This window comes from Tachypleus tridentatus, chromosome 10 (assembly GCF_004210375.1).
Source record: "Tachypleus tridentatus isolate NWPU-2018 chromosome 10, ASM421037v1, whole genome shotgun sequence".
Lineage (NCBI taxonomy): Eukaryota > Metazoa > Arthropoda > Merostomata > Xiphosura > Limulidae > Tachypleus > Tachypleus tridentatus.
The window spans coordinates 164,592,329-164,615,804 of NC_134834.1; the positions used below are offsets into that span (position 1 = coordinate 164,592,329).

The 23,476-nt window shown below is 35.4% G+C and overlaps 1 long non-coding RNA gene across 3 annotated transcripts in view; it reads left to right on the forward strand.

Moving 5' to 3' along the window:
• The window catches only part of LOC143228259 (uncharacterized), a 61,153-nt gene extending 41,736 nt beyond the window's left edge, over positions 1-19,417 (forward strand). For 2 of the 3 annotated variants that reach the window (XR_013015289.1, XR_013015290.1), the window contains exons 2-3: positions 6,155-6,279; positions 7,512-7,883. This is a non-coding gene — a long non-coding RNA (uncharacterized LOC143228259). Of the gene's footprint in view, positions 1-6,154; positions 6,280-7,511; positions 7,884-19,286 lie in introns of those variants that run through there. The other variant, XR_013015291.1, reaches the window with a different exon arrangement.
• Positions 19,418-23,476: the final 4,059 nt, after the last annotated feature.

The following is a 23,476-nucleotide window of genomic DNA, read 5'->3' on the forward strand; positions in this document are numbered from 1 at the left end:
GATACAGTTTGAACGTGGCAGAATTGTCGTGCTGCAAAAGCAAGGCCTCTGTCAACGTGCCATCGCTGGTGAGATTGGATGTAGCAAAACTGCTGTTGCAAATTTCTTAAAAGACCCTGATGGATTTGGAACGAGAATTTCAAGTGGTCAGCCCAAAAAAATTTCGCCGGCGTTAAGCAGGAGGATTCGATGGGTTGTCCGGCAAGACACAAGCCGATCGTCGAACCAGATTAAGGCCCTTACGGACGCAGAATGCAGATCAAGAACAATAAGACGGCATTTACGAGAGAAAGGCTTCAAAAAACTGTAAACGTCTTCAAAGGCCACGCCTCCTTCCACACCACGAAACATCTCGGTTAAATTTTGTTGAGAAGCACCAAACATGGGACGTAGAAAAGTGGAAGAAGGTTTTGTTCTCTGATGAGAAAAAAATTAACGTGGGTGGTCCAGATGGCTTCCAACGTTACTGGCACGATAAGAATCTCCCACCGGAGACATTTTTTACACGACACAGTGAAGGAAGTTCCATCATGATCTGGGGTACTTTCTCCTTCCATGGAACAATGGAGCTTCAGGTTATACAGGGGCGTCAAACAGCAGCTGGCTACATTGGCATGTTGGATAGAGCATCCTTATTGACTGAAGGCCCTCGCTTGTGTGAAAATAACTGGATCTTTCAGCAGGACAACGCTACAGTTCATAATGCCCGCAGGACAAAGGACTTTTTCATGGCGAATAACGTAATTCTTTTGGACCATCCAGCGTGTTCGTCCGAACTGAACTCCATTGAAAATGTTTGGGGATGGATGGCAAGGGAAGTCTATAGAAATGGACGTCAATTCCAAACAGTTCATGATCTTCGTGAAGCCATCTTCACCACTTGGAATAACATTCCAGCCAGCCTTGTGCAAACGTTTATATCGATCATGCGAAAGCAAATGTTTGAAGTTATTCGTAATAATGGCCGTGCAACTCACTACTATCTCTTGTTGGGCATTTTCTACCCTCTTTAGGACTTCTTTTTGGTATGGTCTTAAACTTTTGACCAGCTAGTATTCAGGCTAATTTCATAGTGTTCATATTTTCCCTGTTAAATGCTAAAAAGGTTTTTATTTTCTCTTTTCTTATTTTCTTCTTTCGAAGCTCTACTCAAATAAGTGGTTGAGCCTAACAAAGCAAAATGCATTTTTTTTCTTTATGTTCATTGGCCTTAAGATTTTGGCCAGCACTGTATATAGAGAGCTAGACAAAAAACTGATATATTCATTGAGTACGACCCATTCAATCACCGTGTAGAGAAACATCATGATGAATGAACTTACTTGTTGATATAGTGTCATGATACGTAGCCCGCTTGTACTGAATAAGTCATCAGCCAATACGCAGATACTAGAAATCTTGAAGAGATCAATGTTAGAGAATTTAATTGGCAAGAATTCGTTCAAAGGTTTACATATCAAAAAGGCGTGTGACACCAATCTCTTTGTCATATGCTTGATATTATGTAGTACAGAATGTCAATACCAGACATATCATAAACAGGAATGATAACTGATTTAAAGTAAATAATGCAGATCAAGTTAAATTTCATGTTTTTGAAACTTAGGAGAATAAGCTTTTAAAATACACCTAATCAATTTGTTTGGCTGGATTTAATATAAGAAACAGCATTAAAAGTAAGATGGCTTCACTGGTATTGAGAGAAAGGACAACGACACAGAGAGGATCACTGCATGGGTGTTGTATGCACGGAAAATACAAAGTTACTTGGGGTTAACTTTAGGGTGAAAATATGAAAACAGCTACGTTACTACTATTTTAGTAAAAGAGTGAGTGGGAGTTTAAAATGGGGTTGAAAACACCTTTCAGAAACTGGAAAACATTTCTAGTGATAATAGATTTTAACTCTAGTGAAAAACACAGGAAATAGAAATCTACACTTACGTACGTAGTTAAGTAACATCAGTGCGCAAGGAAAGTGTTGGTTATATAGGAGGCTCTACTACGTTGTATTAACCCATTGTTCTAATTACATCATGTACTTCAACTTAGACGCAACGAATGCTATAAGTTTAAAAGATTCTGTTATTCTAAAGACTCACTGTAAAATTTAGCTAATAAAAGTTAACGATATTTCTATCTAAAACTATTTTAAACAAACTTAATAAAACATTTAAACCTGTTAACCCTTAAACAGCGGGAATGTTATAGGTAGCAACATCAATTGATGATAACCGCCGTTTAAGGGTTAAAGAGAATGACAAATTACGGGAAGTTTTAATATCGCTGTAATTCATATATTTTTAAATAAAATGTAAATACTGTGTCAATTCTGGCAAATACGATCGATTCTGTACCTTTATCAACAAACAGTATGTGACAAGTAATTGTGAAGTGTAGTATACATGTTAAAAACAAGGATACGAGTAAAAAGCATTTTGATATGTACCTAGATTTGCTTTGAATTTCGCGCAAAGCTACACGAGGGCTATCTACTCTAGCCTTCCCTAATTTAGTAGTGTAAGACTAGAGGGAAGGCAACTAGTCATCACCGCCCACTCTTGGGCTACTCTTTTACCAATGAATAATGGGATTGACCGTCACATTATAACGCCCCATGGGTGAAAGGGCAAGCATATTTGGTGCGATGGTGATGCGAACCCACGACCCTCAGATTACGAGTCGAGCGCCTTAACCACTTCCGACCATGCTGGGTTGGATGTGTATTTAATCAACAAGTTAAAAATCAAGCCCCAGATACTCAGTCGGGTCTGTCAAAGCCAGGTGCTTAGGGAGCTTGACTCGCAATCTGAGATTCACGGATTAGAATTCATGTCCCACCAAACATGCTCGAGTTTCAGACGTGAGACGATGTTATGTTGGTCAAACCCACTATTCGTGGATAAGAGTAGCCCAAGAGTTGGCAGTGGGTGGTGATGACTGGCTGACCACCTTTTACCTTATCACTTCAGAATTAGGAATTCCATATAGCAGTCTTGGAGCTTTGTGTGAAATACAAGAAACAAACTAAATAAACAAATGCTTCAATCGATATATATCAACCCCCCCAGCAGCACAGTAGCATGTATGCATACTCATTAACGTTAGAAAGTGGGTTTCGATATCCGTGGTGTGCAGAGCACAGATAGTCCATTATGTAGCTTTGCGCTTAACTACAAACAAACCAATGTCTATGAGTATGTTATTTTTTAATAAAAAGACCAGTTTTCTTTTGATCTAAAGAATCTTAAATGTTACTTTGGATGTGAAATAAAAATTAATAAAATTCATATTTCGAAAAATCTGGATTTATTACATTATTATAAACAGGCGCAACCGTAATATTAATGAGCGATTACGTTCAGTTTTCGTTTTAGAATTTGCATATACTGTTAGAATTAAACTTGTTTTCTTCCTTTAATTTTTGAAATGTCATTTACTTAACAAAGATCTTGAGATGAGTGTCATATGATTAATGAACAGCTTGTCAGTAACAGCTTTAGTTTATTCAAGCCACAGAGCTACTGAAAGTCATTAGCTTTATTTATTTAATTAACCCATGTTCACAAGAGATCTGTACTCCTTCTGTCAGCTCTATACTGCACATTGATTATGGAACGGTATTCAACATACAACATCGTTTTACATTGTTTAAATTAATACGCGGACAGAACAAAGCGCGTAGAAGCTTAGACTTCCCCTTCACTAGCATTATTTGTAATAGCTATATTATTAATAACTCGGGGAGTTCGATCTATTGGACCAACAGAAGTAAGTAAACCTTATCAAATTGACATGTGAGTTTTCAGACAGATATTATGTTGATTGTACAAACATTATTTTATCGATTTTTTTAAAACATTTTACCTCTACATATTTTAATAAAAAATCTACTAGCATTTTTAAGTACGTTAATACAAACAACTATAAGAATACAAAAACACTGATATAAAATACAATCACGTTGGAAGTCTTCCTTGGTTTCATTGGGTTTTCAGATGTTTTGTTTTTTGAATTTTCTCGCAAAGCCACACGAGAGCTATCTGCGCTAACCGTCCCTAATTTAGCAGTGTAAGACTAGAGGGAAAACAGCTAGTAATCAACACCAACCGCCAACTCTTGGGCTACTCTTTTAGCAAAGAATAGTGGGATTAACCATAACATTATAACACCCCCACGGCTGAAAGGGCGAGCATGTTTGGTGTAACGGGGATTCGAACCCTCGACCCTTAACTGTCTGGCCATGCCGGTCGGCACGTTTTGAGAAACTACATAAGAAAAATAAAATGTTCTATGTTTCCGCAATGGGAAAAATTTTCTCTGCAAACATTTCCTTTGTTAAATTTTGAGCTCTTCAGTTACCTGTGCCAATACATCTACAGTAGAACTGACACATGCAAATATTTGTAGAATAAATAAGTGGTTGTGCATGTATATTATACTGTTTCTGATGTTATGTTAAAGCTTACCATACCTGCTATTTTCCTGTTCTTATTTCAGGTGTTTGTGCTATTTGTAAAATGCCAAGTAATCTCTTTATTCTTTATTTTAAAACGTTGAATATTTATTTGTTCCCAAAGCTTACTACTTATCACGTTGAACTGAGCCAACGTTGTCTTTGAGCCAGTCAAACATGAGCCTTTGGTATTTCATACCCTTATGTGGCTAGTGTTGCTGGAGAATTCGTCCTACAAAGTTTTTCTAACCTCATAAGTCATGTTAAGGTACTGCATTATTGGAATATCTGCTTTTCTTTCCTTTTCTTTTTTGCCTTTAATGAGAGTAACCAAATGATGAGAGAATTAGCTGTGTGTGAGATTGAACATAACTCCAGATGAGATTGATTCTTTTCTGTTTATACAGAACAAAATGGTTTTGATTCAGAACTCAGAATACGTTGGCTATTATAGCAAATGAAGAATTTAGGTGGTTCTATGTTTAGTAGCTCATTTCTCGTCGACTGTCGTGATATAACTGAATGCCAATAATGTGTTGTTGTTGCTTTTGTAAAACGTTGTTGCCCAGTGGCATCACATCTGATTTAGCCAAGTCATATTTTGAAATACAGTCGGTATTACACCTTTTGTTTCTTAATTTCGTCTGTTGGACATTCAGTACCTGAGAATATCTACAACTAGGAGGAAGCTAAAGGTATTATATTAATGAATGATTAAGAACATCAGATGGAATTTTCTCATCATCAGAAAAAATAAGAAGCTGGTTATCTCTGAGTCTTTCCAGGAGAACAAGTAGACTGGCGAAGCCACTAGTAGTTCTAGAGAAGTTTGAGGTCAGGCAGGACAAAATGATAAGATATCTGCCACAATAAGCACAACTTTACTAAATGAGAACAGGAACTGTATTACCAGAGGTGCTGATCATCTGGCCAGAATGTTGACAAATGCAGTTTATGTCCATTGCTAAAATTCATCATAAACGATAAACTTCACACACATACACACACAAAGACAACTGATAATAACATTTGAATAAACGATTGAATAGGAAATATCAGACCATTTCTTAAATGTTTCAAACAGGTGATTTCCTGTGGCAATGGTACAACTCCTGATGTTGATCCTAGGTGATCCAACGCTTTACATAGTTGGGTCTAGGATATAGTCGTTGGCAAATTACATCATCATTTTGACCTTGTAGAAAACAGCTATCTGTATTTGTTTTTTTTTTTAGTTTCGCGAAAAGTTACACGGGAGTTATCTCCAAGAGCTGTCCCTAATTTAGCAGTATAAGGCTAGAGGGAAGGCAACTAGTCATCGCTACCCACCCCAGACTCTTGGGCTACTTTTTTACCAACGGCCATCGCGGCTAAAAAGAGAGCATATTTTGTGTGACGGGGATTCGAACCCGCGACCCTCATATTACGAATCGAGCGCTTTAATCACCTGGCCATGACAGGCCATAAATATTCATCTATCGGGACGATTCACAACTTGAAAGTAAGGACCCAACGGGAACTCGGCCCCAATTTCGAATAAAGTGCATCATCCACATATGAAGACATATCCTGCAATATCAGTTGTAGATTGTGACGGCTTTCTTGTGGACAATTTTGTTTAGAGTGTCTCAAGTGAACCAATGATGAATTTTCACTACTAGAAATGTGTATTTATTTATGCTATTTTTATAACAACAGTGTTTCAAGCAGTTGAATCAAACCAGTTGCAGGAAATGGAAGAAGTCACTGCAGTAGCTGCAGTGGTGGACTTCAGTCAGAACAACAACTGGAGGCAACAGTATCTCGAAAAGCTTGTTATACAGGTATTTGAATATGAGTTAAATGATATTTGTTTCACTTCTACTATTGGCGTCAAATAGTCATCACTGCTTAATAAAATACAACAATAAAGATAGATCAATATGATGGAATAAGCTATTATAGTATTAATAAGCTATTAGACTTTAACTATAGTTTATGGCAAGGAATATCATAAATGTTAGCTAAGCTCTTGAATTACTCAATTGGTTTTATACCACTAGCTAGATCCACATATTAAGTACTTTTAAGCTTTTGCTTGTTAAAACACTTATTGTGAAGAACAAATTAAACACTTGAGGTGAAATAACTTATCCTCAGGAAAGTATAACGGGACATATAGACCCCCAGCAATAATTAATAAAGCGAATTACAATGTTCACGTTTTTATTATTATATTAAGTTTATATGCAATTCACATGTTCATAATGTCTATATACCCAATGAAGCCAACACTGTGGTGCACAAATAATTTTTAAAAAGTGTTAAAGAGATCGCTATTGTATATATATGCTCAGTGCTAAATCTAAGGTTAAAATAAATTTTTCTCAAAATAGTGGATCTGATTATAACAGGTAGAGTGAAATATTTTAAACACTAATCACGTTAATGTTAAATCCAATAACAATTCCTCTTTGAAGGTGACGAAATACTTTTTTTTCTTGTGAAACTTTGCCTCAAACATGTTATTTGTGGAAGCTAATGACCTTTGTTAGTCTTGTCTCAGTGAAACAAATTAACAAGACCAAAAACATTTTACACAAAATTAAGTATGATGTAGGGATGGAATCACCACAAAGTACAGACAAAAGGTAGGGACGAATCCACAAAACCACACAAAAATCCCTATAGGAATAGTCAGTAAATACTGAGTCAATCTTACGAGCTTATGGTTATTAATCACTGTAATACTGTATAGCACTATTCAGTTTAAATGCTTTTATTCAAACCAGAATTCATGCAACTCACACGAATTCAATATTTAGTTGTAGATAAAATGTATTCTTGAAACGATTTAGCTACTTGTGTAGTAATGTTTGTATGATTCTATGTACTTTTTGACATAAGTGAGTGGTTATGCGACTACAACACTACCAAAGAGTTATTTGCAGTTATTCCCTTTGTAAAGAAAAACACTTACACTACTACCCATGTAAGCAGGATTGTAACTTAAGGATGAACCACACACTTTAAGTTGGCTTATTAACTTCAATAATTTTTGCACATTTACTTATAGCATTACAAAGGTATCAGCTGCACCATCCAACATCAACCAGATATTCAAAACAGGAATTATGATGGATTATCATGATCAACTGCCTAGTAGAGGGATGTCCATTGTTGCAAAAGCACTACACAGATCTATGGATTTATCTTCACAGGAAACCCAATAAGCGTCATCCTCTGGGGTTTAGTGTCTGACGCAGTAAGAAGGCTCTGGATCCATAGTTCAGCACAGAAATGGTACAGTGAATAAAACAAAATCCATTCGATGTGCATTTCATACGAGACCACTCAGGATGAATTAAAGAGAAAATAATAATAATAATATTTGCAAATATTCAAACCATCAACTTGTATCAATAGATAACATAAAACTGAGAAAAATCGGGTAAATTTCCTATGTTTTATTTTAAAATTCGCTCTTGACCTCTAATAACCTGTATTTAGCAACATTTCACGCTTCTAGTTATTTCTTCTCAGTTCTTCGTTCAGCTCTGATGACAAGATTACTGTATCATGTTTTCATTCCCGACATTCACATGAACAACTAAAGTAAACCAATGATTCTTTGTATTTTGAATGTGATTTGTTTAACTAATGACTGCATTTGTTTGTTTTTTGCGTCAAATTTCAAGTGCACTTATAACCATAGCTAGAAGCCTTGAAGTTAGTTTTGATGAGGTTATTGGTAACTTCACTCAAATACAGAGTCCAGCAGTGGTGAAATCAAGGGTACAAGTGGGGAAATTGTGGATACCCCTTTTCACTTGAAAAATATCTACCAATTTCTTTAACTACTCCTACAGAGTCTGTGTCTTCAAGACAGTTTTTTGTCCGTTACAAGGAAAGAGAGAAACAAACGTTGAGGGTCTAAGTTAGAATTATTTGAAGGGCGACTAGGCAGAGTCTGTTTGCTGCAGCTAAAGTATGTGTGTGGTTACATCAAAATGTAAAAAGGATATTTTTCTATATCGTGAATCACCACTTTGGCTTCACTTGATCACGCAGCCTACATTATTCTTTAAGTTTCACTTTTATCAGTTTCCCACTCGCCAGCTAATTCCTCTGACTTTTCTGTTATTAAGGAAGTTATTTTTCCGTATATTAATTCATTATCACTGAATACCACACAACTTTACTTTTGTACTAATTAGCTACTTCTCGAATAATCAGCTGTCAAATGTGGTAAAAATGAGATTTTCAGGCCAGCACTTCACGTATACATTGAGGTTGATTTGAACCCGCAAGTCTTCGAGCACTTCCAAGTACTCTTCATCAGGTAGAATACCTAATTCAAGTGACAGAATATTATTTGGAAGAAAGGGACGTCATAAGAGTATGTAAGATAACATTGTTGCGAGTAAAAGTTTAAAAAAAAATACGATGGTTTAAAACCATGAAGAATTAAAATATTATTTACTAATTAGCATATTGCACGTGGAAACTTAAGAGGAAGAACTGTTCAAAATATATTCTGCTTCTCCTTTAGAACTACCAGTAACTACTGTAAATTGTCAAGTATATATCGGTATAGGCGATCCTGAAAGCCTCAGAACGTCTTTACTCATCATAACTCCCTACAAGACTCTTTCGCAATTTTATTTTCCATTAAATTGTGTGGATAGCAAGAACGAGGAAGCAATATAAATTTTTAATATTTTGCCAAACCTGTGGGAGGTATTCAGAAAACAACAACAACAACAACAAACATAGATACTGATGTATAACTATACTATACATGCATACATAAGTAAACACGATACTGATGTATAACTATACTATACATGCATACATAAGTAAACACGATACTGATGTATAATTATACTATACATGCATACATAAGTAAACATGCATAAATGAATTAAAGAAAAAAGTAATACCAAGTAAACCTAAAAGAAACACGGTGAAATCAAATTGAGAACTTTGGTGAAATTGTGCTTGAGGGAGGACTATATACTTAAGAGGATACTTTATTAATATAAGATAAATATACGTACAACAAAGGTCATTTGACATTTCAAGAATAGCAATTAGTTCACATTTATATCACTGTAATCCGAGGTTCGATTTCCTGCGGTGAACACAACAGATAGCCAAATGTGGCTTTGCTCTAAAACAAGCAAAACTATTGAAAGCTGTTTCTGCCACTCACCCCAAGGATTTGTTTTTTTCTGTTTTGTTTTACATTTTGCGCAAAGCTACTCGAGGGCTATCTGCGCTAGCCATCCCTAATTTAGCAGTGTAAGACTAGCGGGAAGGTAGCTAGTCATCACCACCCACCGCCAACTCTTGGGCTACTCTTTTGCCAACGGACAGTGGGATTGACCGTCACATTATAACGCCCCCACGGCTGAAAGGCCAGCATGTTTGGTGCGACCGGGATTCGAACCTGCGACCCTCGGATTACGAATCGAACGCCTTAATCCACCTGGCCATGCCAGGCCCCCACCCCAAGGAAACTAAAACTAAAAATTTAGTTCGACCTTTATAATATAGGAAACCATTAGTTGACCCTCTTAATCATTGTAAGGTACTGACTGAACGGCGGCAACTCATTCTATACGTTAATCACTCTTATATATATTTGTATCACATAAATCATAGCTTGATTTTTATCAAGCTTTTACCTTTTCGTCGTATTGTCTTCAGGACTAATTCTTTGCAAGACCAAATAACATAGAAAACAAAATAGGCTTTTTTAACGGTAAAATAACAATGAGAGAAAACCTTGAACATGAAGTTCACAGAGGTTTGACAGGAACAGAAAGAACAATTACTTTGAAAGAGATTAGAAGATACCAAGTACAATGCTGCACTCTTTGAAACGTGCCAAACTATGAGGCCGATATCATGGACGCGTTACACCAGTGACTGTCAAAGCTCACTACTCGATTAAAATATCCGAATGTTAGCGATGAATGATGTTGATTAACGACTTTCCCTCTGATCCATCAGTTCAAAATTAGAGACAGATAGCGTTGTGCCCTTTAGTGGCTCAGCAATATGTCTGAAAGTTTAGAAGCTGAAAACCACGTTTCAACTCTCCTAGTGGGCAACGTTGTGTTGCTTTGTGCTTAGCTTCAAACAAAGTCGGCTAGTGTAGCTAGGCCTTGTGTAACTGTGTGTGTGTTTGTTTGGAATTTCGCACAAAGCTACTCGAGGACTATCTTTGCTAGCCGTCCCTAATTTAGCAGTGTAAGAATAGAGGGAAGGCAGCTAGTCATCACCACCCACCGCCAACTCTTGGGCTACTCTTTTACCAACGAATAGTGGGATTGACCGTCACATTATAACGCCCCCACGGCTGGGAGGGCGAGCATGTTTAGCGCGACGCGGGCGCGAACCCGCGACCCTCAGATTACGAGTCGCGCGCCTTACGCGCTTGGCCATGTCGGGCCATAACTGTGTGAATATTCAACATAACCAACCACAATTCTGCTAATTTCTTTCGACCGTAGCGTGTGTGTGTGTTTTTCTTATAGTAAAGCCACATTAGGCTAGCTGCTGGTGTGTTTCTTGAGTGGATTGTTGGAAGAAATGTTGGTCATTTGTTGTATTATACTATGGCATTTAGCAGCTCCAACTTGTACTTTGTCAGAATTACACTCAATATTCTATACAACATTCTTTTGGAGTTTGGTTAGTTATGAAAACTAATTGGTACTTTCTAACTTCCTATTTGATTTTGTGTGTGTGTGTGAAGTTAAGATTATCGGAAATTATGAATTACGTGCTATATCAAAAGCCACAAAATCTAAACCTAGAAAATATTTCGATTTAGAATTTTTTCTAGATCCTTATTCACTCATTGAAAAGAAATCTATAAGCTTCTCAAACGTATCTATCAGAACGCCTATTACTTGTTATGTATATAGCTTAACAATACAAATCAAATGCATAAAAAATACCAAATTTTTCGAACCTATTAGAATAGTTGGATTTCAACATAAGTTACTATGCAACGGCACAGCAACTAAGCCTAACTTATGGGAAAATGATAGATTACTGGATAAATAAATCCTACACTGTATAACAACCTACAATACCGTTTATAATACAGTATTTCTGCGCATCTTTTATTGTTTTTAAGATGTTGCTTCACAAATGTTTCTACACTACTGAATGTATTCAAAACGAATTTTATTTATGAAAATACATTTAAAACACAATTATACAAATTCTCATAACATTTTGCAAACTTATTTTTTAAAAAATAAAGTTACAAATGAGAGTTAAAGTTATGCCACTGGACACTATTTTAACACAACACAAAGATCGAATTTAGAACAAAGAAAGTCACGAAACAAAATAAATTACTTATGAAAAAAAACGTAAAACTTTGATTATGCCATGCCATCATAATGAAATTATGACAATTCTTGATATGTTTGTGTATAATGCATCATAACAAACTACAAAATTAATGTTTGATGAGAATTCGATAAAGTATGTATGTTTCTCTAAGAATGGGTTTTTTTTTCTCTCCTTTAATGATTAGACATACTAAACAATTTAGGAAACGCAAATGTTGTATTTTCCAAACAGAGATTGAATTATAATGTTTTCATTACATTAAATAGACATATTCACAACAATTATTATTGTTGGATGTTATATGTCATTGTGATAGGAAGAAAATAAGTTATCTCATACAAAATCAAATTAATTCAGAGCATGTTAACTGCAAACAAAAACAAAAGGAATCGTTTTAACTAAGAGTTCTTGTAACTTTCAACCGAGTTGTTTTAATATAATACAAAATAAGTAAAATCTTTATATTACCAGTTTTGATAGTATTTTCGTATAACACAAAGAATATTGAGTTTCAAACTTATTGCACAAAATCTTATAAAAAGTAGAAGCCTGAAACATGAAGAAAGCAAATAAAGTTTCAAGAATATATGTGGAAATTATTAGACAGAAAACGTATATGAAACACTGCAACAACCAAGAATGTGAAATAAATTGGAAGTCACACGAAATAAAAAGCAAAGCAAAGCTTTATTTTGCATAAAAGTTAGAAGAAACCTCTGGAATTATAAACTATGTGATATTTATATATGCATACCAATATCGGAGAACCATTCTCTCTTTTCTATCTCAAAAAACTATCTGAATATATGAAATAATGTAAATGTAGAACTTTAGAACTTCTTAAGGTCAATTTTGGCGTAATATCTTATCAAATTATATCAAGACATTTTTAGAATCAGATTTTAATGTAAAAAACTTCTTTTTTCAATGAGAATGAAAGCTATGATTTATTGCAACCTTCTGCAGTGCCATGGATGCTCTTAGTTTCTTTACCTCAGAATTCAGCGTATGTTCAAGGGAAGCCTGTACAGTGCTATTCTTAATTTTAAAATGATATTCTAGAAGGAAGACGACTTGTTAACATCACCCAGTGTCAACTCTTGCAAATACTCTTACATGATCGAAGTTTGAGGTTTTAACTATCATTATTATGGCATAACTTTGTCTGATTTTCCTCTACGACTTCAACTTGGACGAAAAGCTACCAAAAATCCTTTTTGTCCATGTTGCCTTGAGGGTTGTGAAACTTACTCTGAATAGAGTTGAGACAGCAGACAATTAAGACACCCTGTAAGCAACAAACATTGTATTAAATCAACCAACCAGTAATAAGTTACTCAGCTTCTAACTGTCATCGTGAGAATTCCAACATTTATTTCTGGACAATCTAATAGTTTATTTTTGTTTTAATGATCATGAAAAGACCGTTAATATTTTACATTATTTTGGGTTTCATCTATGACTAATAATATACCAAGAACGGCATCCTTGCCTTGTACCACCAAATCTTGTTCTACTTGGCTACTATATGCACGAAATTTTATTCTTGTTCATAACGTAATTTCAAAGAAAACAGGACACATATCGATTTGGCTCATGCATCGAAATAGAGTGACCTATAGATTCCTTGCTTGCTTGTTATAGACCATTGTTACACGCATGTGTTAAGACCAAAAGGATTGTATTTGAACAGTAGTTGGTTTGACAGAAAACTGCTTCAAAGAGATACTATATTATAAAATAAGGTCCCTAAGAATGGTTCATGTGAAAACATAACGTATCATAATTAAATAGCATTAAACTGCCAAAGCTATATCAATAGAAATTCGTTGATTTTGTAATTATATAAACTAATTAGTTAATAGACGAGAAGATTTTTAAAAAAAGTAGATGCCCTCTATTTTCTGGAAGCACTTGAACACTTCCCATAAATAATCGAACATACACATTTAACATGAAAAAGTACGTCAATTCATTCCCAGATGACTAGTCAATATGCATGCATATAAGAACTGGGCAATGTCCAGCAGTTACCTTACACTGACAAAGGATGTGAGGATTCATGGTTCGCGAGCCCTTTCCACAAAAACGCGCACTGCACTTTGAGGTCATAGGTGCGCTATAAGATTGAAGATCAAATACTAGTATTGAAATTGAACTAGTAAAATATCGATAGTACGAAAAGAAAATAATTGTAATCGCCTAATATTGATCCGTGCTATGAAGTAAAATAAAGGGTCAATAATAACTATGTACAGAGTTCAATCATTTGGAGTATCATGGTAGAGGTGATATCCAAAATCCGTTCATTAACCCTATGACATATGCCCATCTGGATAAGCAAAATTTTGGCTCAGAGAAATGAACGACAAAAAAATCAGACTTACGGAAGAGCAGGGGCGGCGAGTATGAAAGGCTTGGCTTCCTCAAATGGACAAAGAAAGATAGTTCATCTCTGACCACCCGATGGGGTAATGCCCTTGAACATCAGTCGTGAACAAACAAACATCGTCTTTACATTATTTTTACCAACTCAAAACGATTATGCAGTGTACATCACAGAATAACCTTTCCAAACAAAAGATTCATGAGACGCCTATCCGTAAGAGCTAAGGCAACTCAAAATCTGTTCAGAAGGAAAACTACATTGTGCTGAAATGAACTTAGCCTAATTATTACACTAACGCCGAAACAACAGATATTAAAAAAAAATGCTCAAGACAACAGGTTAACCTTACGATATAGCATTTTTATGTTGTTGTTGATGGCGTCTATCATGATAACATTGCACCTAACACACTGCAAGCGTTATTGTGAACATATTTATTTATAATGAGGAACCAATCAATCAGCTCTCTGAAACACCAGCTCCTAATTTCATCTGACTGCTAAAGGTAATCTTAAAACTGTACTTGGTATGTTTTCCCCTCTTCTATTACAAATATATATGTAATTTGGCCTTAAGCAATTGCAATGAAATTGTGCAAAGACTTTGTCTCAAATGTACACAAGCGCTATCTGCGTCGTTCATCTCTAAGTTTTGACTGATCAACTGGAGGGACATTAGCTAGTTAATAGCTCTTGAGCCATTCTAATTAAATAGTGGGATTTCACCCATGCTATTATAACAGCAGGACCTGAAACACTTACTCTTGGAGCCACAATTTGGCACATTAACTGTTTGTAGTAAAGCACAAACCTATCCCGGGCATCGAAACACAATTTCTGGCGTTGTAAGTCCGAATATATTGTTGCTGTTATACTGGGGGGGGGGAGATTAACCACTTGTATAACAGTATCGATATAAAATTTGTGTGTCCTGTTTAAGTTATAGTAATTTCATGCTATTTCGATTAAATTTACTTTATAGTATTAACAATAAAATAGCTTTTGATTTATACAGCAGTGCTTAAATCTTCTTGATATTTTTCTAATATATTTATTAAACTGTCTGTTGGATTGCTAGTCAGTTTGTTTTCATTAAACAACTTGAAATCTAATTTTTATTAATATGCAACATATTTTAGCAAATAATGCTACGTTAATTAAGAAATTATTATGACCACCGAGGAATATTTGTAAAAGCGAAAAAATGTATTCGGTGTTGAAGTACTTATTACACTCTTTATAAAACGTTTGTTTAACTTCTCTGACAGAAGCGACAGATAAAGACACGCTCCGACAAAAGTTTATCGAGGTCACTTGTTTCTAAGGGACTTAGCAAACTTTGTCATGCATATAAAAATAACGCCGGAAATTAAGTCCTATAATTATGACGCTATAGCAAGGCACGCAGCCTTATTCATCACTATAAATTTCATTAATCCTAGGAATTATATTAATTTTTCATTCGTGCTAGTCTTTTCTTAAGATACTTAGGAGAAAGTATTGGGTTTTTGAACGTGTCTCGGAGCACTACGCTCCCTTTGCATGTATTTTATTTGGTAAATTCAAGCTGTTAATTGAAAGCAAAATGAAAAGAAATTACTTTGAATGAAGACAAGTATATTATTTCCAGTAGACTGACAAAAGAATGCACATTAATTCAGATTAAATTAAATCGTCGAGACAAACATGATCTGACGTTGGTTTTTAATTAAGAATAGGCAGTAACTTCCTCAGATGTTGTCTTTTTGGTAGTTTACTCACTGGAAGGGAGGGAGGAACTTATGATATATTCTGGCATACACTCTGTCTTTGGCTCGATGAAATCATGGAAATTAAAGTAGAAGGAAGGAACTTTGTAATCTTTTGATGAGATATTTAACTTTAATTTATTTTCCGACATTTGTAAAGAAATTGGGTTGCCTTTTTATAACTTTTCATAGCGAATTGTGGGCCAAGAAAAGATCTGCAGTGCTTTAATTATCTTAGATATATAGATAGACGTTTTGTTTATTTTTTCTAACTCATGAATTATTTAAGTTTGCCGTTTTTACAAAGTGCACGAAAATAATGTAATTTTTTATTGAATCGGAAATGCAAGTAAAGCTCGTTACTTGGCATTTATATTGTATTGTATAATGATGATTAATTATGATGTTTTGTAGTTGTTGAAATAAGCATGAAAATCAACTTAATATTGGCATTACAGGATCATCGAGACGTCACTTGAATTTTAGAAATTACCAGGTATTCGCTTTAGAATGGTAAAGTATCAGAGTTACCATGCCATCCCTGTACATTTGTATATGTCAACCAGAGTTGTCCATCTGGTGTCACAAATTGTTGTAAGGAAATGTGTATTTGTTTGTTTTTGAATTTCACTCAAGGGTTTTCTGCGCTAACCGTCCCTAATTTAACAGTGTAGGACTAGAGGGAAGGCAGCTAGTCATCACCACCACCGCCAACTCTTGGGCTACTCTTTTACCAACGAATAGTGGGATTGACCATCACATTATAACGCCCCCACGGCTGAAAGGGCGAGCATGTTTGGTGTGACGGGGGTTCGAACTCGCCACCCTCGGATTACGACTTGAACGCCTTAACCCATCTTGCCATGCCAGGCTTTTGTCAGGAAATGGTTGAACCAATTTCGCATATCAAATTTATGATATGCAAACTCAGGTGGATTCTTTCCTTCCCACATTAAATATCGAGTAGAACTGTATGATAGATCGAACAAAAGGTTCGCAACCTACCAAAAATTCGCTCTGCACCTTAAGGCGCTGTAAGATTGACGGTCATATAAGAGTTGCCGAAGAGTTTGTAGCGGATACTCTTCACTAGCTGCCTTCTCACTGTTCTTTGAACTTAAAATTAAGTACCACTATGCGAAGATAACCGTCTGTGCAGCTCGACATGAAAATCTGAAACAAAAGCAAAAATATAAATAGGCGTGTAATATAACGCTGCATATGAAAAAATATATGCACGTTGCTAACATCGCAATATTTTAATGCCACAATAAATAAACTGTTTCAGGCTTCTAAAAATCTATAACATTTAAATTTCCTGTTCATATAGTACAGTAAAACGCCTATTTTTACAAAATAAAAAAAAAAACCTAAATAAAACTTAGAAGACGGCTTGAACGGGTAATGAAGAGAACTTTATTACTGATGCACAACGTTTCGACAAGATTATGTCATCAACAGGTACATTTACAATAAACCTTTCTTCATTACCTAATAGCACAATCTTCCCTAGAGGGCAAAGTATCGTATTTGTCCTGATTTTCCTGAAAAGCGCAATTAGGCCTATAGTTTTTACACCTAACTCAATCCTAGCACATTATAAGTTCGACTCCGTTTATCTCTGATGTATTTCTAGGCATTTTCCGCAAGTTCCGTAATAATAAGATTACTTGATTCAAGAATTCGTTAGGTACTGTTCCCGAATAAGAAACTATAAAGTACTTGAGCATTCACAGAAAACGTCAATTTATGTGACTTAATAATCGAAAGATATTTTTGCATTAACTTTATATAATTGTAGCTGCTTGCCAAAGCAAAATGGTTCAGTATATGTCCTTAAAACCAAATTCAACTGTACCAAGGTTATGTTTCATAATGTGCCTGACCTGTTGTGTTCCTTGTCAGGTCGTGACTCGAAGAATCCAGATTACCAGACGCGATAGTGTTAAATGCAATCCATAGATTTAGATGAGAGCGTGTTATAGAAGTAATAGTGAATCCTGTTATACTGTTCAAATAATATTTTTGGTGATTGGTGCTACTGACTGTAACTCGATTTTAGTGATAGCTAAGCCTAAATCTTGAAAGCCTCTCATCTGTTATACCTCAGGTGCACATAAAATGTCTTTGATATTTAAAATGTTAATCTATTTCACAAGGTGACCCTCACTTCAAAACTTTGCTTTTAATGAGTCGACAACAGATGTTGAAAGGAATGGCTGAACGGTATATACACAACGTTTTGCTTTACTGAATAATATAAGAGGAGAAGTCCTAATAAGATTTAAAGTCAACACCTGCTTAAGTAATTATGACGTTAAATTAGATTTGATTTTGCTCCCTTTAAATGCATAAACTTTCTATTCATTTCTCCCAGTTTCTCGTCGTTAACGTTGCAAGTTTAATAAGACTCTTATAGGGGTTTAAGTAGTATAGGCCCGGCATGGCCAGGTGGTTAAGACACTTCACTCGTAATCTGAGGATCTCGGACTCGAATCCCCTAACAGCAAACAGGCTCACTTTTTCAACTGTGAGGGCGTTATAATGTGACGGTCAATCCTACTAGTCGTTGGTAAAAGAGTAGCCCAAGAGTTGGCAGTGGGTGGTGATGACTAGCTACCTTCCTTCTAGTCTTACACTACTAAATTAGGGACGACTATCGCAGATAACCTTCGTATAGCTTGGCGCAAAATTTAAATATATATTTAAAAAGACAGCAAAAGTTTAAAAAAGTTACCCATTTTAGTATTTTAACAACTACTGTTTTTTTTTATAAATCTAAGACGAGTTATAAATTAGGACCGTTTAAATTATGTGCTAACATTTTGTTACTGTTAAAATAGGCACAGATTTTATCACGGTTTCGAAATTAAGAATATAAATGAAAAACGTTCAGCTAAGTTTCTAAAATTTTATTGGACGGTAATAATCTTTGGATAAGTGTTTTATGAGATTAGCCCTAATGAGTTCAGGAATGACGAAAAGATAACAGTTAATTCTATATTAGTCCTAACAAGGCCAGGAATAACGAAAAGATAAGTAAGTCTATGACAAGAGTGGACATAAGATAGGATGGGCTCAGTTTTAATGATAATGTTATTTGTACTTTGAGAACTATTCCTCTTCTTTCTATGCAATATGAGCCATAACACTAACAGGCTTACTTTAATATTATCTTTATACCATTAAGCACACTATGAAAAGCGACATAATTGAAGATAACGTACTTAAGCTACTTTCTTCCTACCTGAAAAAATTAATTGAGAATGTCAGATGTAAGATTATGGTATTATACGGAAAAAGTTAAAGTGTTATTACATTTCACTATTGTATTATAGGAAACAAGCGGGAATCCTCAATAGCCGCGATCAAGAGATGGAGCTATAAGCTAAAAATTTGTACTTGAAAAACTTAAGAGTCATTGTACGAGGCGCCATGTCAAAATGTTACTACATTTCATGATTGTATAAAAGTAAAAAATAAATAAAATGCTAATACATTTCTTTAAATACTATGGCTGACGTTTGTCCATGGACACACACACACACACATACAAACATATGCATATTTTAAGTTGACCAAACAACAATCTAATATAATTATAATTAGGTTTCTGCATAGGGCGGAATTCAATAATTATTCTGTGACTAAGTGATGATATGTATAAGATCTCTGAAATCATGTACGAGTATCTTTAAAAATATAATCTCTAGTTGGTGTGCTGGAAATCCTCAAGTACAATATTTTGTGAAATTATGACGTTAGAATAACTGACAAGATGAATCAGTAATCGACATACAGATCTTCCATAGTAGTAGTAACGACACCCAACCGTTATAGGATACTATATTCCTTGTAGCCGGCTAGGTAAGTTTAATATAAATATTTCGTTAAAAACTGAGCTTTCTAATTGATCACTTGTTTACGAGAGGCACAAAACTGAGATCCCTATAACTGGCTAACGACTCAACACAACGTGCTTTATCCCCGTTGTCTGTAGTCCACCAATGTTTTCTTAACTATTCATTGATATTATTTTTATTCTTGCTATTGTGTTATCGACACCACTATCGTGCTGTGGTAAGTGGAGGTGGTGATCTACTTGGTCATAAGCCCTCATTATTTATATTCGTATTTTTTCTAAAATAACTTGTATGTCTCCCAGTGAGAGATCGGTAAGTTTACAGGTTTAGAACAATGAAATCCGGTGTTCGATTACCCACGGTCGATATAGCGAACAGTCCAATGTGGCTGTGCTCTAACTCATACAAACAAAAATTGAAAAGACTCGTGTCTCTATATTGTAAAGCATGAAAACGTCCTAGTGGATATCTCAAGATATTCTTCTATTTTTTTGAAAATGTGAGTATTTTCATATTGTTACTTTGTATGTTATTCCTTTTCTTGGCGAGGCCTGGTTAGAGCGTTCGACTCGCAATGTGCGGGTCGCAGATTCAAGTCCCATTACCGAGTATGTTTGCCCTTTCAGTATTGGGGACGTTATAATGTGACGTTCAATCTCACTTTCCGTTGTGGTGGATGGTTTGAACAGCTGCTTTTTTGTAGTCTATTACTTTTAAATTAAAGACGGCTAGTGCAGATATCCCCCGTGTAGCTTTGCCTGAAATTCCACAAAGAAAGAAACCTTTTTATTGGATATGAGCATTTGTTGAATAACTGAAATCAGAACTGCTGGTATTGTTAGTGGTGCTTCGTGCCAGTATGTTGAGATTACATTCAACAGGAATTATATTGAATTTGAAACACTTAATAGTGCTAAAACAGAAATATTTGTGATGCGATGGATACGGTCCAAACTTCTATTCAAGAATCGAAACACACGAAAGAAGCGAATAATTTCAAATATTGTTTGCCCTTTTTTGTTCATTCTTACTTAGAAAAGTAATTTTAAAAGCAAATAATGAATAAAGAAAAAGTCTTAACAGAAATAAAAAAAACATCAGTTTTGTTTGAATTTAGCGCAAAGCTACTCGAGAGCTATCTGCGCTAGCCATATTTAATTTAGCAGTGTAAGACTAGAGGGAAAGCAGCTAGTCATCACCACCCACCGCAACTCTTGGGCTACTCTTTTACCAATCCCACATTATAACGCCCCCACGGCGGAAAGGTCGAACATGTTTCGTGCGACCAGGATTCGAATCCGCGACCCTCAGATTAGGAGTCGAATCTTCTATCTATCGAATTTAGCGCAAAGCTACTCGAGAGCTATCTGCGCTAGCCATATCTAATTTAGCAGTGTAAGACTAGAGGGAAAGCAGCTAGTCATCACCACCCACCGCAACTCTTGGGCTACTCTTTTACCAACCCCACATTATAACGCCCCCACGGCGGAAAGGTCGAACATGTTTAGTGCGACCAGGATTCGAATCCGCGACCCTTAGATTAGAAGTCGAACTTCTTAACCCACCTGGCCATGCCGGGTTTCATAACTTTTGTAGTAAGTAGAATAACATTTGAACATTTGCGAGTTAGGAAGATACATTACACATTTCTTAGAAAATGTCAAATAAAAATTTAGATATAAAATCCAACTTATCCAAAATGTACATAACGGGTATTAAAACTCGATTTTTAGCGTCTTAAGCGGTGTGTGGGAGAGATATTAGAGTGCCAGTTTGATCAGGACTAACTGTATGCACTCCGATAAGCAGGGCCATCATCAAACTGCAACAGCTTTGTGGGGATTATATAAGTGCTTAAAAAGGCCACATTATTTACAAATACAATTAATAAGTAAGAAGTAATAAAATATAAACTTTAAAGTAATGAGCTCCCTTTACAATCTTAAATTTAAGACTATGTTTATATAAAGCGATGGTGATGACCACAGTAACAAAGAATTTTTTGTTAATCACAAAGAACTACCTGTGCTGTGCCATTCGTGGATATTGAAACTCTCTTTTTAGGAGTTATCTGCCATCCACCGAGAGGAATCGAGCCCCTGATGTTATCGTTGTAAACCCGAAGACTCACCGCTGTCTCACCGTGGGACCTGCCCCTTTTATGGGCTTCCGATGGCTTAGCGGTACGTCTTCGGACTTACAACGCTGACATCAGGAGCTCGATTCCTCTCGGTGGATGGCAGATAGCCTGGTTTGGCTTTGCTACAACAAAACACACATGCAAGGAACATGAAGTCGTTGTGAGAAGCAAAATAATAGTTGCTATATGTCATGCAAGTAAAGCTCTATTATATTATATTATTATCTTTAATGTTAGTTACGTTAACAGTGTTGGTTAAAATGTTGTAACGCATTTACTATTATATATTTATTATAATATTGACGTTTGTGTATATTAAATGTATATTTACAAATGCATTTGCCTTATACTGTTAAATGAGTATTGCGACATTTCCACCTATTCTCTAAATTTGTAAAAGATTCTCGAGTATACAACAATATAACATGTATCTAAAATACTAGTGAATGCTAGTGTTCTTGTCTTTCAATAACCTTTAATCTTAAAGTTTATAAATCGACACGCGAGGTTTGTTGGTTTGCTGTAGTTAATATACTATAAATCTAGGGAGCTATAACTGTGATAAACGCTTATTAATTGGAAAACTAAATATTTGACCAGGAACGTTTTTGGATTTGGAATGTTTCACTGAATTCTCATCAAACGTCAATTTTTTACGAAAACATTACATGACGTCAGCGGTGAAAAATCAGCTGGTAAACAACGTGAGCCCAGCCAATAATAGAGAGCTAGTTAGCTATCCGTTAAGTGAACTTTACTAATTTGCTTATTGTGACCCATCAACAAAATATTCAGTTCTAAACTAGATAGAAGATTCATTATTGTTTGTGAGTTTGTAAAACTTTTATTTATAAATCATTATTTGTAATAATCGTTACTATAAACTGTATATTTGTATATTAAAATATGTTTGTGTTAAGATGGTAAACTATGTGTATAAATCTGGTTAGCAAATATTAGAAAGTTGATAAATTTGGACATTTAATAAACTTCTAAATTTAAATTACAATTTAACTTGGTTTGTTTTACATTTAAGCACAAAGTTACACACAGAGTTATCTGTGCCCTGCCCACAATGTGTACCAAAACCCGGTTTCTAGCAGTATAAGTCCACAGACATACCGCTGTTACACTGTGGACATTTAACTCGGTTTCAGGCTGTTTGAATTTGTAATACGTAACATAATAGATCGTAGACTCGTCCGAGATAATTGTTTGTTTTTAATTGAGCACAAAACTACATAATGGGCAATCTGTGCTCTGCCTACCACGGATATCGAAACACGGTTTTTAGCTGTGAGTCCGCTGATATACCGCTGTATACCGAGATAAATCATAATACGCAATAATGTTGAATACATATGCTTATTTTTAATTAATTTATTATCTTAGTTTATATGTAGATTTAAGACTAACCTAAGTTTGTTAAGCCGGCTGAACCACGTGAGATATTATGATCCGACGAAGAAATAACGATAACAACTAGGTTTGGTTTTGGTTTTTTGGAATTTCGCACAAAGCTACT